The following is a 15,618-nucleotide window of genomic DNA, read 5'->3' as shown; positions in this document are numbered from 1 at the left end:
TAACAAATATAGTTGCTCACAAAGAAGAATAGTTTATTTAATAGTTCAAGGAATATTTAATACTGAAAAATGTAACCTTTCTTTTCACTTCAATGGAATTTAATGAAATGATTATTTGCTGCGCCGATTGATGATCTCATGTGTTGAACATGGTTTTGACCAAGCTCTTTGTTTGTATGAAATTTAAATTTTAGTTGTGAAATCTGGGTTCATGTGTTTTAATTGATTGGTAACTTACGCGCATTTTGCGAACTCTAGCATAATGTTTATTCCAGCAATCGCTACGTTGTTAGCTATACTACTTGTTATAATATATTTAATAATTTGTAAGTACAGAGTATTATCCTTGTGTTACTTGTATCCAGTTTATTAAGCTATTTATATTGCTTTGCATTCAAAATGAATGTTAGATATGGCTTGGTACTTTAATTTTATCTTTTCGAAATTTCATTTGTTCGAATTTTATCAATCGAACTATGATTAATGGAACATACTTACACAACTATTATATTTTAGAATTGTTAATTAAAATAATAAGTAAAAAAAAAAAAGAATACGACGTTTTCCCTTAAGATTTTATATTTTGGATAAAGTGGCAAAATTTTTATAGTAACACCATAATGATTTTTTAAATTTTTTTTAATTGGACAAATTAAGATAAATAATTTTTTTCCACCTTTTAACACAAATCGTTAGATTACGATGTGAAGTTGGGAAATAATGTCTTGTCTCATAATCCAAATTTTATCTTATTTTCACAATCTGTTTCTTTAACTCCATAAGTTGCTACTAAATTATTTTAAAAATTCACTCACTATACAAATAAAATATGCAGTGTAATATGTAAATGTAAGCCGAAATTATTTGAAATAAGGAGCAAAGTATTTCATTTCTCAAGAAATTATTGTATCATTGGCATTCATTGCCAAAATTTGACAGCTAATTTAGAGACTTACAATTTGTAAAATAAGTAAAGCCTTAGTTAAAATGTAGCATATTTTAATAAAAGTTAATATATTAATAAGTAGACCCTCGTAGAATGTTTATAAAGCTTTTAACTTTATTAGTTTGATCAGATGCACCGTATATTTTCAATGATATATTTATTTATTAAGATGTTATGAAAATCCTTGGTAAATTAACTTTTACCTTCTTGATAATTTCTATATCATAGTGAAGCAATTTAAAACTAAAAATTTTAATTTTATATTGTACTATTAGTAGATTATATTAATATTGTATTATGTTTGTTGATTAGAATTATTGTAAAAGAATTCTACATTATTCGCAAGGATGCTATTTTTATATTACATTGATAGTAATGATGCTCCATATATTTCGAGCATTCTGTAATTTTTATTTTTGACAAATACTTTTAAATGACCAATCATTAATACTAGTAGCTTTATAGACTACTACTACTAAAATTTTTTGATGTCAACCGACTATGGCAGCTCTAAAGTTATGTAAAGTAAAGTAAAAAGTTACATAAAAATACTTAAATTATAAAGCTAAATTGACTTACTTTGAAGCTTGAAACAAAGTATAATTTTGTTTTGGGTTTAAATATTCTGGTTATTCTAAGGAAATTGTTTTGAAAATCTGGTACTTTTGTATTAATTGCATGCCATTGGGAAATTTTTGTCTAACAGTATGTCATTGGCCAATTTTTAGACACTAATATGATATGATTAGTGAGTTTTTTTAGGGGTGTGGAGGACAAATAATCTCTGGTTATTATAAACATTACAACTCTGATTATTAATAACTAGCAGGTGGTTAATACACAAGTAACAGGGATGCATAGCATCAAGAAAAGTGCTTAAATTTGAAAACTATTTTTAAGCACCTTAAAAGTGCTTAATTTTCAGGAAAGGTCATTAAAAAGTGCTTAATTTTCTCGTGAAGATGAAGAAAGCTTTTCATTTTGTTTTGTTTCCCCACAAGTTGAATATGATAATTTGAAATAAAGATCGTATTGGCATGTTTACCGGATGTATCAAAAAATAAAACCAACAAAGAGGGAGAATTCGAAGAAGTATTCCAAGGGTTCCATCACATATTAAGATAATGTTTAATTTTTTTTTTTTTTTTTTGCTCTCTTTTTCTTTAACAATGTACACTGCTATTTATTAAAATACTGGAATAGTTATCTGAAGAAGCAGTACAAAATGCATACTATGCCATTTTTATTGCAAAAAAAAAAAAAAAAAAAAAAAAAATTCAGTTTTTAATGTTTTAGATGTTGAAGAATTTATTTAAGTTATGCCTGGTAAGTATATATTTAAACTTTTATGTGTTGTTAAAGAAGAATAGGCAATATGGTCTGATCAATGGAAAATATGAAAATAGTAGGATGAATTTGATGTACCAAAATGATACATGGGAAAAGCTGCTTTAAAAACGATTGCATATTCGATCATCATTCTCATTAATATGTCGCTTTTGAGCAATCACTTGAATGACCTACGATTGGTATTCAACTGTACTATATTGAATTTTATTTAATTGTGGTATCTCATTATGTTAGTCAATCGCTTAAAATCTAGTATGATGAAATTTTAATTTGAAGCTTTAAATTTTCAATGATCATGTTATCTTTGGTGGTATAATGCCCCTATCCATTTAAACATTTTTATTTGTTGAACTATTCTTGCCATATTTGTTTTGATTAAAAAAATTTGATTAAAAGAAGAAACTGCTGGATTTGGCATTTAAATATTTCTAAAGAAATAAAAAAAAAAGTTTTTTACAATTTTTTTTATGACTTAGTTTATATAATTTTATAATGATTTTTTCTTTTCTTTTCTTTTTATAACTAATATAGAAATTTTTTTCAATATGAAATCTCTCTTTTTATCTAAAGTGTTGTCCTAAGAAATGTTTAACATTAAGATATTATGCCAATCGTCGCTCAGAGAGAAATTAGGAGCATGAAATGTGGGAAGTTATTTTTGGGGCATTAGAGGCACACTAAGAATGGATTTCTCAAATTTTAATTTGAAGTTTAATTAAAAAAGAGAATTTTAATGTGTTTTCATCATAACATCAAAATATATCATCACATAAAAAAGATTTTAACATTGTTTTAAAGGTTAAAAAAGAATATTCTTTGAATAATAAAAATTTTGTTTAGTTGAATGTAATTTTAAAAAAATAATTTCTAAGAAATTAGTTTTGAACATAGTTTATAATGAAGATTTTAATTATAATATAATTCAAAATGATATTGCATTTTCGAATCATTGAATTGTATTATTCTGCAGCTGTGAAAACTGTAGTAAAAGGGAGGTGATGTTTACTTTGCTTTTATTTAAATTTAAAAAATTTAAAGCTTGTTCATTAAATAAAATTTATTTGATAAGTTTTGTTAAATTTTGAAGCAATACAATATACTGTCTCACACTGGCTTAAAGAAAATTTTTTTTAAAAAATGCTTCAATTGCCATTTTTATTTTCTTGTATACAAAATTTAGAGAAAATATTACAATCATCAAAAAATTTGATCTCATGATTTTAATGAATCTCCATGATTCATACCTCCTTGAATTTGAAAACACATTTTCGGAAAAGTGTCTGTCTATGACAAAGATAACACAGAAACACTTTGAGCTTGATGGATGAAATTTGGTATAGTCTTCCCACCAAACTTGTAGACTTTAGTCAAAATTTCAGCAACATCTTTTTAGATGAAATCTGTTTGTCTGTCCGACTGTCCCATAAGCCTGAAGTTAGCCTGATAATTACAAAACAAAGAGAGCTAGATAGTTAAAATTTGGTACACAGATTTGATATCTATTACATAAACATCTGTCAAATTTTGTGCCATATCCAAAAAGGAGTTCACCTCATGTTAGTCTGTACTTTCAGAAATATGTAAATTCGATAACTCATAAATGTAGTGACTTCGATATTTCAAATTTAGTATGTAATTTTGTGAGTATAAATACTGTTTTGAGTCAAATTTTTGTTTTAATCCATTGGAAAAAATGCGTCTAAAACCCAAATTCACTTTTCAGATACTTTCAACCTTATGCCAGAGATTAATCCCTAAAACTTGCCAACGACCATACGATAGAATCAGTAAAAATACCTAATTCACGCCTAGTGTTTATATCCTGTAACTATTGTAAACCAGTGTCACACAAGGCATTTCCTGGCAATATGCAAGAAAGTTTTAGGAAGACACTCTGACTGATTTATTTCTATTTTGCTTCTAACTACTGAGCTGATATTTTTTTTTTAACTTTATGAATTTATTTTTATTATTCATGAAAACTTCAGTCTGGACAAGGTCGACTCAGCCTTTCATCCCTTCAGTAGGTCAATACACTGAAGACCAAGCATGCTTAGGAACTAACCGGGGGTTCCGCGTTAGGCTGACCACCTAAGGGAGACATATGCCTTGCACCCCAGGGTCCGTGGTCAAGAAAGCAGATATGGACACTGTAGGCCTTGTCCCACATGGGCTGTCGTGCCACTGAGTTTAAAATTTATGAAAGCTAGGACTTGTTAAAACATTTTCATTTCTTTGTGAAATAGTTAGTTAGTTGTAAGAATTTTTGCTTATAGCTCAAAAAGGAGATTTTTATTAAATTTTGGAACACTAAACATTAAAAAAAGAGAGACTTTTATTACACTTTAGAAATAAAAGGCGATAAGACAATTTCTTTTTTATCTGATCGGTTGTGAACACTGCTATTAAAAATTGATTTTAAAAACTTATTTAGAACATGACATTGTTCTATCATCAATTTCATGGCAGTTTCATAACTATAGAAATACTTTAGTTCTTAGCTTTATAAGATTGTAAATAAAGTTACTTTATAGAATGAGTCAGTGCAGGGAGAAATTTACTCTTTCTATCACAGCCGTGTTGGATCTTAATCTTGTTGATTTTATAAAGCTCAAATACAAAATTTGTGGTCATGTTGAGCTTCTGCATCACTATCGACATTTTCAGAAATATTGCATCTATCTTATATTTTATTTTAATTTTTAAGAAAGTTGAAAAAGCTCACTGATCTTTTTTTGTTAATCTAATTAAAGTTGACTCAATTTTTTTGGTATTAGTAGTTTCTTTTTTTTTTGATCATTTCTATACCTTTGTCAAATCCAAAAAGGCATGCTTTTACAATAAAAAATGTTGTGCAAATACAGAAATAAATATTAAAATTTAAAAAATAAGTTTTTCAAATTAATTTTTAAGAATTTTTTTCTTTTAATAAAAACTTTGCATTATTATAAAACGAAAAAAAAAATACTATGCTTAGAAAATATACAATTTACATATGCATACTTATACAAAGGTGCTTAATTTTTGGGGGTTAAGGTGCTTAAAAGTACTTTATTTTTGCAGCAGTTTCTCACTATGCACCCTGGAGATTATTTTTTTAGTAGTAGTTATATTAGTTTAGAAAGCTTTTTTTGAGTTCATATGTATGAAGAGATTATTTTCCTTTTCCTTCTTAAATGGGTATACTATTAATATATTTTTAAGAATAGAATTATAAAAAAATATAATTTCTTATAAATTGTAAGATGTTCTTAAAGTATGTGTTACAATGTAAGGAAGTTGGAAGTTTGCAAAAGAAAAGCTAGGCATGACACATTTCTACAGAAAAAACAGATTTCAACATTTTTGGAATCAAATTTAGATTAATTTTCTTTCATATAATTCTACAATATTTTCACAATATTCTACAATAATATCACAAACATCATATTTATATATGTATATTATAGAAAATTATTTTATATTCCTTTATTCTATTAAATTCTTCAATATGTCTCAATAACAATAAAAATATTCTTATCTACAATTTCAAAATTTTGATAATACTTGAATTGTTTTAATTACTTGGTCAGTAAATATATATTTATATGCACTAGGCATAAATTTGTAAGAAAATATATAATTATGTATTGTGGAATAACATATTTGATGCCTTTTTCATTTGGGGAAGCAAGTTTTACTTAATAAATATATTTGAATTTCATTTGTCTTTAAATCTATATTAGCTATGATGAACCATGAATATAATGATTAAAGAATATAACAATTGGAAGAATGTTTTGTCTTCTTTTCTTATTATTCTTGTCATTTTAGTAATTAATACAGAGTACTAAAATAGTGTTTATCTTTATTAAGGTTGGGCAGTTATATGGTTTTGTAGTCTTTCTCGACAACGTTTCTTCCAAGTGCTGCTCCATGACGATGTTCTTGAAAAACCAAAGGAATCACAAAAGGTGGAATGAAGCACTTGTGGTACTGATTTAATTATTTTTCTTTTGTATTCTTTAATATTAAACTCGAAATTTAATTTTTATATACTAAGCATTTTTGGTTATTTCGTTCACATTATTTACAGTCTTTTATCTGCAATTATTTAAAAAAAAATTAATATATATTTTTTTTTCATTTATGTAACCTGGTTCTCATGTTTGCTTGATACATTTAATTGGAAGTAGCATTTATTCCACCCTCTTTTTTAGTTTTAAGACTTAAGAACTCTGTGAAATGTTCTCATGAATTCTGTAATTGAATGAATTTTGATGTTTTACCAAGGCTTTTGGTGTGAATTTGATGATTAGGCAACATTTTGGTGACCTGGTATTTTGAAATTTCTGTTCTTTTCCAGAAAATTTACGAGTCTTTTCAAAGTATTTAAAAGCTTTACTGCATTCGCTGATCAGTGAATTAATTTTGTGCTTGCATTGAGTAAGAGCCTCCTGCTGCTATTTTTTCTGTGTTCTCTAAATGAACTAGTTGGAACTGTTGTAGTCTATTGAAAACTGGGTTGTTTTTACTTTATTAAATGTAAATAACTAATATCAAAATTTTTTTATTTTTACAGTCAGAATTAAAATAATTTAATCCATACACCTGTCTGAACTATAACAATATTCATATAGTTGTTTAATGTAAAGTTTCAAAATAGTCATTTTATAAAATAGTAGCTTTTATTTCTAAAAGATACATCATTATGAAATAATTTAAATTTAGTATATTGTTATGAATTTGTAATGTTGCTTCTTAGTGCAGTAAGTTTCCTAATAAAGAAGACAGTTTTATAGAGAGCTTAGCTTAGTGACAAGATAGAAGATTCCAGAATCTCTTGGAATTTTTGCAATAAGTCCATTAGGATGTGATTTATAGTGATCTTTCTTGAACCATCTCTGCCCTATTGCAGAAATCAAGAAAAGCTAGAAGACTGAAGTGGAGTTGGTAAGTTGAATTGAACTCAAGTGATTAGTTGAGTTTGTGTGCCAAGTCTTGTAGTCGAGTTTTGAGACTAAGCATTATGTCGTGTGCTGAGCAATCTGAAGTGTTGTGTTGAGCACTGCATTTGTATTGAATCAGTAGTTGAGTACAGCTTGAGTGAATAGAGAATGGAGAATAGCGGATTTTGAGGGATTTTAATAGTTATATATGCTCTCTCTTCCTGCAAATTTTTCTTGGTATTTGTGATGTTTATTTATGCATGTCAACTATATGTTTTCATTTGTGTTTTCTTGTCTTCATATTGAATTAATATCATTATTTATTACTGACTCTTTTTTAATCTGTTCTATAAATACTACTACACCAGGCCCATTTATTTTGCAGAATTTGCCATAACAATATCCATTATCCGTATTGAGTAAATAATTTTCAAAATAATGAAAAGATCAGTTCTGTTTAACGGTCACATGCCTGATTAGACTGGGTAATGGTCATTTTTATATTTGTAAGATTTTTAGCTTTAAGTCTCAAATTGGTATTGTTATAAAATGATCAGTAAAACAATTTCAATAAAAAACAAAAACCGAAGAGCATTACTATAACCTCTAAATTACATATTTATATATGATGTTTCATTATAATATAAAAACCAAACCAAAAATAGAATGCTTCAAATTTGACCAACTTACAGGCAAATTTAAAATTTGTTCCTTTGTTGTAAAGAAACGAAGCACAAAATATACAATTTTTACTACACACAATGTTAACTGATATATATAAACTAAGCTGTCAGGAATACCAAATATACTTTTGGTCCTCTGGTATACTTGAAATTCCAAAATCCCTAAATGGGGATCATAGTAGGTAATGAGTTAATCAGTTAGAAATTTTAAATATGTTTTTTTTAATACATTTTTGAACTAAATTCAATTCAATGACCAAATTTATCGTTTGCATGTGTTAGAACCAGCTTTTTGAGAGCAGCCTGAAGATACCTATACTACAAGCAGAACAAATACGAGTCTAGAGATAATTAAAGAGATGCAAGCTCTCTGAGTAGTAGAACGAGAGGTTCTGATATTGGCCTGTAAATCTGTGTATAATACTGTGGATTATCTGTCATTGAATGATAATCATAGTTCTGGTAATGTAATGATATGTGTCGCAATATAATTCTGATTTACATGTATTATTTGTTTGTGCTGTGTCCCATTAACTTGCCACTCTTGTCATAATAAACTTTTTAGAACTAACCAAGTGTATTTATTATCACCAACCACAATACAATAAAGAGAAAGATGCAAGACTAAGATATAGAGTAAAAAGAAAGACAATGTAACTAATCATTTGAGTATGTATTGAAAATTACTGCAGAGAATTGTTGAGAACTAGAAGATTTGATCTACTGAATTATACAACAGACATCTTGATTAATTTAATATTTTATTATCCTAATCTATTTTTATATCCCAAGAATCAAAGAACTCTTTACATGATTTTAAAATTTGATACAAATAATTGAAATTCTAGTCTTAAATTCTTGTATTTCCATTAACAAAATAAGATTACAGCTAGAAGCTTGGATTACTATTTAAGTATCATTCTAATATTTTTCTTAATCTTATTTTAAATATTTACATGAATAATGTGTATAGTTTTCATCATTATGTTACATATTTATCTATTGTATATGTCATAATCTTTGAAATAATTCTTATACATTAAACATGTATTTTATATGTTACGTTATGTTAACATATATATGTCATATATATAACATATTATTTTGATTTTTTGGAATGTTAAATGTTTATTTTGGTATTTTAGTTATCAAGGATGCTGGAATCCAAGATCGTCATTACTCTGTTTTCACCAATTTTGATTCTGTGATTTACTTATAGCACTCTGTGATCCAATAGCAAGAAAGTGAAGTGTAAATAATATGAATTATGAATTCATTTTATAATCATTTCCCTCATTCAAATTTTATCATTGTATATATTCATTTGTGTATATTTTTGTAATTTGTGATCTTATGTTTCATGACAGTTTTATTTAACTTGCTAGACACCCAATTATTTTGACCAGAAACTTCTTGGCTCTCAGTAACTAGCTCTTAAATGTATATCCTTATTTTCTGACATGAAATCAAATTTTTGTAATTATAAAAAAATACTTAGAAATTTTTAGAAAATTTAGAAATGCATATGTGTGTTGAAAATGAAGAATTAGCAAACACTTTAATCAAGTGTATATACCTTTTTATTTATTTTTTATGTGTTGGATTTTATTCTTTTACTGTTTAAAAAAATTATGTATAAAAGTGCAAAAAAATAAAGACTCTGTTTTTATTTTGTTATTAACATATTTTTGTTTGTTTAATCATATAAAAAAGTTAATATAAATTTGAATTATCACTGAATATTTTGAAAATGCTTTCATGTTAAGAATTTGAAGGTTTTACTTAATAAATTTCCAAACTGATTTGAAATATGGTTGAACTAATTATATAGACAGTTATCAAAATAGTGGAAATACTATGAAATGTAAAAAGTTTTAACAATAAAGTATATTACTGACCTTAGTTTATAAGTGCATCTAGAAATTAAATTTTGTGTGAAGGAACACCATACCATGTGATGGTGTTTATATGGTAGTTATAGGGAGTCTGTAAATCTGTAATGCCTTATGCATTGATACCTGTTGTAAAAATCAGAATCAGATTTTCTGTTTTCTCAAGTCAATTAATTTAATGATTAATTTTAATATCTTAATTATTTTTCACATCATTCTATTGATTTAATTGTTAAATTAATCATGCATTTTACTTCTAGGTGTTTATCTTTGGCACAATTCTTTATTGAAAGAAGTTTAGCTTTTTTATTCAAAACCTGTGTCATGTTTGTTCATTAGGAATTAAATTTTAAAATAAATGTTTTTAGTTATTTTTTTCTTGCCATTCTACTCACAATTCCTAAAAATTTAATAAAATTCTTCCTAACATAAAAAAAAAAATATTTATTGATAATTATCTTCCATTTTTTATTTATATCTAAGTTTCAAGCTTCTGAAAGGGGAAAAAAATGCTACAACAGAGCACTGTTTAAAATTAACTGATAAGAATGAAGATGATTAACTGATAAGAATGAAGATGCTGTACTCCTAACAATATTTCCTTTTCTTCATAAACTGTGGAATAGAGCAAAAGCACTTTGTTACTGTGCTTGTACGTTCACAGAAATTGGAAATTTTCTTCTGACTGCTCCTTCTTTCCTTCAGAAACTGTGTAGATATTTTATCTTTACAAAAAGTTTTTTTTTTTTTTTTTTTTTTTTTTTTTTTGCTGCATTTCAAAGGAATGACAGCTTGAAATTATTGAAATGAAAAAAATTGATGATTATGTACTGAAACAAGCTGAGAATGCTGCAGTGCCTATGTATGAACTACCTGTAATCATAGCATTACTCAAGGAAAAATTATGAAAGATACCATAGGAATGATAGATATTGTTTATGAGGTATGTTCTCCCAAATTGGTAATAATGATATAAAAATATCGAAACCCAGTAAATTGCATAGCCTTTGAAGATAGAGAATTCTTATTTTGAAGTTTTTCAAATTTTCTGAAGGAAATTAAATAGGCATCTGATTTTCTAAAATATCTTTGCAATCACTCCCAATTTTTCTCTTTCTTCATATTGCCAAAAAAACCTGGAGAAATCCACTTAATTGTTTATCCAATCTTGACATATTTGCTTTCGTGGTTCTCTATTAAACAAAAGGTATTTGGATAATATTCATGTGAAGACAATTTAATATTCTTGCATCTTTTCTTGAGGTCTTATTTGAATAACAATTTCATAACATTATTTTATAATTATTATTATTATACAATTTAAAATGGCATTTTACTTTACAAGTGGTCATGAATGGATAAGAAATTGCTGCTTTAACATAGGTTTATTACTTTTGCTGTACATTTCTGAATGCTAATGTAATAACCTGCAAGTATTGGTTATGTTCTCCGGCACTTTAGTTGTGATCTGCTTTTTTGGGGGGACCATTCATTACATAATTCAATTATATTTTTACCCTCTGCCCCCACCCCCAATATATTCGGCAAAGAGTGATATATGACAATTGCTTGTATATTTGACACTTCTCTTATATATTATATGCAGTCTATGCTTCAAATGGCTGCATTATTATATTGTTTTATTAATATTTTTGTTCGCTGTCATAATTACAGATCTCTAATTACATAACTACCAACAATTTGGCCTCAGTGGTGAAAGTATGTAATATCTGATATCCTCTGTACTGAAAACTGCAATGGCTACAATTTTTTAGCAAGTGCTTCATGATAAATAATAAATCTAAATAGATAAGTTTACTTTGGTATCCTTTTTAAGACAACAGTTTAGTTGGAAAGTTTTATAATAATGTATGTAGAAATAAAATGTCTACTGTTTTGAGAAATTGAGTTTATTTAAATAATGAATCTTGCATTAGAATAATATCCATTTCTTGTTTGAGGAACCAAAATTATGGAAAAGAAATTAAAAAGGGTGGGGAGTAAGTATCACTTGTTATCGGAAACACTATAACCAGTTAAACATTGTAACCAGCATAGTGAGTACCCTTTTACTTACTTGGCGATTCTACATTCATGTACCTAAGATAAATTTCTTATAAAGAAGTTTTGTTTGGCAACATATTGCAGACCATTATAAGACACTGGAAACATGGAAAGCCAGCCATTATACATTATATACCAGCTGTGGATAAAGTTAATAACAAATTGAAAATCTATGTATATAAAACGCAAACATACGTGGCACAGAAATCGATCTTATTACTAATTTTCGAATAGCAACAGTTAAATATAAACAAAACATTATACGAATTTCAGATTGCTTCATTTTTTTTTTTTTTTTAACATTTTTACAGCTGTAATGAATCAAACGCTTCGCTTAGCTAATTAATGGAGTTACAAAATATTATTAGAAGTGTTCTGAAGATAGTTCGCTATGTTACCAATGAGGACATTCAATCAGAGGAAAGAAGATAAAAAAGAAATCAAGAAATAGACTTCAAACAAAAAGTTCAATCAAGAGCAAAACTAGATCTAACTGTCGTCAGGTAAGTAATTATGGTAAGACGTAAGATTAATGTATGGTTTTATACCGAGCGCATCAAAAATATCAAAAATCTCTAGAAGTCTGTAATCTTGAGTGTATACCAGAAATGCTGTCAAAAGGCTTTTATAGTTGCAACCAAAAATTGTCACGATTATATTTGGCGAGAAATCGCTCAACAATTGTTCAATCTTTGCGCCCTTATATTAATCTTAAGTCCAGCCGTAATCGCTATAACTTGATGCTTATATCTCCCAAAATAATTATCTTTTTAATAACATTAATTTTATTTTCATACAATTTTTCATTTATCTTTAATAATATTTTTAATTCAATTTGATACATTATCAGAAAACAATGTCTTTACGGGATTCTAACTCTCCATCAAAACATACAAGCTCGTCTTTTTGCCACTCATACAATCCGTAGTAGTATTTCCGTTTTAATATATGTACTTTGTAAATTGCAATAAACTGTTTTAAGTGAATCCATGTGTTTTTATCGTGTTAAATAACTTTTTTAAAGAAACACATCCCTTATTAATAATTTAACTGCCTAATAAGTTAATAATCTGGACGATCAAACTGGTCACCAATGACTTCTAGTTTTTTAAAAATTTACACTGATTCATTTCAAATTATAATTTTTCTGTCATTATCAGAAATGCGAGCCTGTCTCATATGATACTCTAAACAGTTTCATTCGGGGAAAAAAAATGGCATGGCTTTGTAATATTCATTTTCCTTTGTGATTTATATTTTTGCATTTAATTTACCTTAAGTATATTATGTACTCTAATGAGTGAATGAATTTTAATAATCCAAAATTAATATCCATAATTCCTACCTATCTAATTATATGGTGAATTTTTTCCTCCTTGCTAAGCATTTTATTCAAAAAAGTAGAATACCCTAAACAGTCATCACTCTCACAATTTGTAGAACTTCTATGTTTTTAAACGCTTTCCCTCCACGTTATTCGGCTTTCAGATTTTTTTTTTTAACGGACTAAAGAATTAAAATTCTGAATTCCCTTTTATGTAACACAGTATAGGCAGAATAACATTCAAACACCTATAAAATACCGATGAATTAAGAGCTCTTACAAATACCGTAGAATTTAATAGAAACCTAACCAAACTTTGAAAGAGCAGTAAAGAAGACTTATGAAAATGTTGTATAGTACTAAAGCCAAATAAAAGTTATTATATTTATTAATTGTAATTTTAAAGTATTATTGTTAATAGATAAAACGACATTACTTTTTATTTTCTTATATACGAAATATATAAAAAGAAAAGAATAACTGTCAAAAAAAAATCAAAATTATGATGAATCACTACGCTGTAGTCCTTCCTGAGTCTAGAGAATCACATTCTTGGAGTTCCAGTTATTCCAGGAAATACAGTTATCGCATTCACTTATAGAATAAGTGAATGCGATAACTGTAAACCGCTTTGAGATAGATGTATGAAATTTCACACCAAATTTGAAGACTTCTATCAAATTTTGAGCAAAATTCTTTCATAACAAATGTATCTATCCGGGTGTGTGAATATAAATTTGGTGTGCAATTTAACATCTTAAATGCAGGTGTGCCTCCGATTTGGAATTAAATTCATAAAGAGGTTGATCATCTGTCGGTACATATTTTTGCAGGCATGTGAACGCCATAGTTCACAAAGGCAATGATTTCAGTACTAAAAAATGGTATAGTAGATTTCTTTCAAATTTTGGTTTTAATTGATTGGGGGAAAAAAGTGTCAAAAATATTCATTTGGTGTTCAAGTGCTTGTGTATTAACCGCATTCTTGCGGTTAATCATCTATGACTGCACGCTAATAATTTTTTTCTATGCCTATTGCTAGCCAACGGTATGCGGTACATTTACTAAAGAGTATATGATAAAGTTTCGGAAAGACTAATACAGTTAATACTAAATAAGTGTAGGCATTTGTTTCCTTGCAGATTCTAAAGATTTTTTGGTGAAAGATAAGATACAGACTTTATCCGGTCAATTTATTAGTACATATTTAACCCACCTCGATATTGCAGATTAATTTGATATTTTGTAAAAATATTACAGAAATAAATGCACGTCAGAGAGAATTCTATTGAAATGTATATCTTAAACAATATGAACTAAGTGTAACGATTTAAATGCTAAAAATCTATAAAGATAAAATACCTTTTCCATTTGTAAACTGATGGCCTGCTTTCGTGCTTAATTATAATTGGGTCCAATTATAATAATGCACAAAAATTGCCTAATTTTCCTTAGAAAATCAGTCGATCAATATTTAGATTCATGGTCACAAAAGTTTTCTTTTTTTCTTTGATTTTATCTAATGTTCGTTACTTAGAAATGCAAATAGAAACATGGGAAATTATCGGCGATATTCGAATCATATTTTTGCTTTTCGGCGACACATATCAAAAGGGGGGGAAAAAAATAAAAAAATCGATGGCCATTTAAATAGAAACATAGCACTATTTCTCTCATGCTACAGTTTAATATTCGCAAAAACACGCCACTTGTGCTAATCACTTTGACTAGAGTAATTTTATTTAAAAACTAGCTGACCCGGCAAACGTTGTTCTGCCTTATAAATTATTTCTATTGAATATTTTGGTTGTTAACGAATGCATTGTAAGTATGTGGGGTTGGGATCTATGGCAGAAAGAGGAATGGAGCGCTGTAGATGATGATCGCCGATAAAAACCAAAAAAACACCAACCATTCATTTTCTCAATACGATATATTTCATTAATATAACGAACATATACATTGTTTGATCTCTTAAAAGTTAAACGTAAAGTGAAAAAAGTAATATATTTTTTATCCTAAAGTATAAAAATGAAATAAAGAAAATCAATATTCATTTCGAAGAGCAATTGAGTATACGATATTTTTTCTCAGTCCGTCTTTAGCCAACACAAATAAGCTCGATAGTTTGCCCACGCGAGAACATATCACGTGTGAAAACATGGTGTGCCCAAATCTAAGCCGCAAACAGACATAATTTGGTCTTGCGACTTATTGATTGTCACTGCAAATGCGAATCTAACAGGAAATTGAACGCGTTTGAATTCGATTGCCACGTCTGTGAGAATCATTGGAATTCGTGGCAGCAAAACATTTTCGGCTCGAAATTTGCCATTCAAAATGGTGGCTTCGATAACGTTTTTCATCAATTTTTTAATGACCAATCGCGTGTTGTTGCACAGAATTTGAACCCATGGTGGGTTCAAATTCC

At 27.7% G+C, this 15,618-nt stretch overlaps 1 long non-coding RNA gene across 1 annotated transcript; it reads left to right on the top strand.

Annotated features, from left to right (window-relative positions):
* Positions 1-105: 105 nt before the first annotated feature.
* Positions 106-9,585, top strand: LOC129963611 (uncharacterized). Its single transcript, XR_008784000.1, has 3 exons — positions 106-326; positions 6,152-6,268; positions 9,053-9,585. It is a non-coding gene; the product is annotated as an uncharacterized LOC129963611 (long non-coding RNA).
* The last annotated feature ends 6,033 nt before the right edge of the window (positions 9,586-15,618 follow it).

The sequence above is a fragment of the Argiope bruennichi genome, chromosome 3 (genome assembly GCF_947563725.1).
Source record: "Argiope bruennichi chromosome 3, qqArgBrue1.1, whole genome shotgun sequence".
Taxonomy (NCBI): Eukaryota; Metazoa; Arthropoda; class Arachnida; order Araneae; family Araneidae; genus Argiope; species Argiope bruennichi.
Note: the sequence above shows the minus strand (reverse complement) of the source record. Positions and strands in the feature narration are given on the sequence as shown.